We start from the raw sequence: 3,268 nt of genomic DNA, 5'->3' as shown, positions 1-3,268 counted from the left end.
CAGGAAACTACTCCATTTACTTGCCTTCCAAGGGCAAACAGGAAACTGGTCTTTGTTCCCTCCCCCCCACAGACTCATTGCAGATTTTTCTTTTTTTCTTTTCTTTTTGAAAAATGTTTATTTTGAGAGAGAGAACACATGCAAATGGAAGAGGGACAGAGAAGAAGGAGACAGAGAATCCCAAGCAGACCCCGTGCTGTCGACACAGAGCCTGACTTGGGGCTCGATCCCACAAACCATGATGAGATCATGACCTGAGCCAAAATCAAGAGTCAGAAGCTTGACCAAATGAGCCACCCAGGTACCCCTCTTGTTTCCTTTTTAGTTATTTATTTTTATTTTTTTTAATGTTTATTTTATTATTATTATTTTTTTTTTTTTTGAAAGAGAGAGACAGAGAGCAAGCAGGGGAGGGGCAGAGAGAGAGGCAGACACAGAATCAGAAGCAGGCTCCAGGCTCCGAGCTGTCAGTACAGAGCCCAACGTGGGGCTCAAACTCGTGAACCGCAAGATCATGACCTGAGCCGAAGTCGGCCGCTTAACCGACTGAGCCACCCAGGCGCACCTCTTGTTTCTTTTTAAAAAGTGAATCTGGGAGTTGATTTCCCATACTGTCATACGTGTTTTGCCATGTTTTACTCATCAATGGCATTTTACTTTTATTTATTAAAAACACACGGTCTTGGATCAAGTCCCTAGAAGCAGGACCTGAGACAGCTACTCTTGGGAAAGTGATCTATTAAAAGCGACGCTGGGTAGGAAGGCCCTGTAAGGGACAGAGGGGCAAGGGTGGGGCCCAGCAAGGATCTAGTCTCAGTAGAGTTGAGGTTTGAAATACACACACAAAAGGAGAAACAGGGAGGAAGGGGGATGGGCAAAATGGCGAAGGGGAGGGGGAGATACAGGCTTCCAGTTATGGAACGAATAAGTCACGGGGATGCAAGGTCCCGCAGGGAACAGAGTCAATGGTCCTGTGACAGCGTTGCTGGTGACAGGTGGGGTTGGCTCCACTGTGGTCAGCACAGCACAGCCTTGTGGAATCTCTCAGGGGCACACCTGAAACATGGAACATTGTCTGTCAACGCTCCTTCAATTAAAAAAATAAGTAAAGTTTAGGTTCGGCTTGATCCACGGGGGGAAGATTCCAGAACATAAACTGCACTGTAGAGCTGACCCACCTTGAGGCAAGGGGGGCGGCCTTGTAAACCACATCAATCAGTCTGTGGCTGCGGGCGGCTGGCGTCAGTGCGGGGCAGGGGGGGTGGGGGCGGTCGCGGAGGCGAGGGGAGCTGCAGGCCGGTGCCCCGCCCCCCGCCCCTCTGCACAGTGGCCTGGCAGGGGTTCTGGGCAGGCAACAGGCCTCTACTTCACAAAAGCAGCTGGATCGCTCAGTGTCGACACCGTTTCCCAACAACTGCCCTCCCCTTCCTCCTCCTGTGCGTTGCACAGCACAGCGACCACAGCAGCACGGAGGACTGGGCGAGATGGCAGGAGTGGCAGCCCGTAGCGAACAAACCCCAAGTGGCCATCCGTGTTGCTTTTGTCCTGACTCCCCACTCGCCTGGCCTGGTACTCACACACCGATGGGAAGACTCAGAGCGCAAGAACCGGAAGGGAGCCTGGAAAACAGCTCGCCTGCGTGCGGGCGAAATGCCAGCCCTCGTGTGTCCCGTGCTCCAGGGCACGCGGTCAATTAGTGACGACATCGGGACTGGAACTCAGATCTTGTGAGTCGAGGCCAGGGCTCTTTCCCTAGCAGTAGGCGTGTTTCCTCCGCGTGTCGTCTGTCCCCGCCCCGGAGCTGCAGGAGGACCCTAGAGAGAGCACATTAGTGCAGGGGCAACGAGGTGGGGATCCACAAGGGGCAGGCGGACACCTGCCGGTCCTGTAGCCGTGAAGTGCAGCGAAAGGATATTGGTCACATCATGTTGCTTTCAGAGAGGAGAAAGGAGGCCAGAAATTTGTGTTTTCATGTCACTGGCTTGGAACCCACACTGAGTCTTGAAAGCAAACCAACAACTGCTGTTTTGTTTTGTTTTGTTTTGTTTTCTCACGGGCGCCCTGACACTGGACATCTTTAGCGCCTAAAGATGCCGGATACAGCACGGGTTTCATTGCAGCCTCCGCTCAGGGGGGTTGTATTGCATCCCCGCTGCCACGAGCCCAAGGCCCGGGTGCAGCTCGGACGCCCATATGCCCTCAGAGCTACAACTTAGCCCTAATGCCAGCTGTGGTGGCCCCGTTATTCCACTGGGGACGTGGCCCCATGTTCTGTTTGGCGCTTCAGGTCTGGTCTGGACCTGATACCCTGTTGAGCTCTTGAACGTTCCCCGTGGCCAGGACCCTCCTGCCCAACGAAGCAGCTGGGAATTGTGGTTCCATTTTCCACCTGGTTCTTCAACGTGTCTGCCACCTGGGGACTCCCATGGTGGGGCCCCTCCCAACCTTCCCACGTTTGGACTTCCCTGGCGACTGGCCTAAATCAATGCCTGGTGTTTCATCACAGCCCTTGGAATGTTTTGTGTCATACAGTTTTCCACGCACACCTGAGGCCAGCTCGATGGCTAGTTGTTTCTTGCAGCTTTAACTGGGTCTGGCCTTCTCTTGCATTTTCCCACCATCCCCTGTTTCTGAGATCCCAGCATGCCTTGCAGCTGAGCCTACTGGAGTCATGGGGACTTGACCTTACCTTGTGGCTGGTTTCTTCCTCCCTTCCTTCCTTCCTTTGTTCCTTCCTCCCTCCCTCCCTGTCTTCCTTCCTTCCTTCCTTCCTTTCTTCCTTCCCCTTCCTTCCTTCCTTCCTTCCTTCCTTCCTTCCTTCCTTCCTTCCTTCCTTCCTTCCTTCCTTCCTTCCTTCCTTCCTTCCTTCCCCTTCCTTCCTTCCTTCCTTCCTTCCTTCCTTCCTCTTCCTTCCTTCCTTCCTTCTTTCCTTCCTTTCTTCCTTCCTTCCTTCCTTCCTTCCTTCCTTCCTTCCTTCCTTCTTTCCTTCCTTCCCCTTCCTTCCTTCCTTCCTTCCTCTTCCTTCCTTCCTTCCTTCCTTCCTTCCTTCTTTCCCAGGCCTTTTCCTTCTTCCTCTTTTTTCCTTCCTTCCTTCTTCTTTCCTTCCTTCCCCTTCCCCCTTTTCCTTTTTCCTTATCTTCCTCTTTCCTTCTTCCCTCTTCCTTCCTCCTTCCACTTCCTTCTTCCTCCTTCCTTCTTCCTTTTTTCCATTGCGTCCCGTCCTCCGTTCTTCCTCTTCTTCCTTCCCCTTCCTTCCTTCCTTCCTTCC

General features: G+C 52.9%; 1 long non-coding RNA gene across 1 annotated transcript; it reads left to right on the top strand.

Moving 5' to 3' along the window:
- The first annotated feature begins 263 nt into the window (after positions 1–263).
- On the top strand, positions 264–2,016 carry LOC116738016. The gene is made up of 2 exons (XR_004343509.1): positions 264–301; positions 1,450–2,016. It is a non-coding gene; the product is annotated as an uncharacterized LOC116738016 (long non-coding RNA).
- Positions 2,017–3,268: the final 1,252 nt, after the last annotated feature.

This window comes from Lynx canadensis, chromosome B1, assembly GCF_007474595.2.
Source record: "Lynx canadensis isolate LIC74 chromosome B1, mLynCan4.pri.v2, whole genome shotgun sequence".
Taxonomy (NCBI): domain Eukaryota; kingdom Metazoa; phylum Chordata; class Mammalia; order Carnivora; family Felidae; genus Lynx; species Lynx canadensis.
This window is presented reverse-complemented; position numbering and strand designations above follow the sequence as displayed.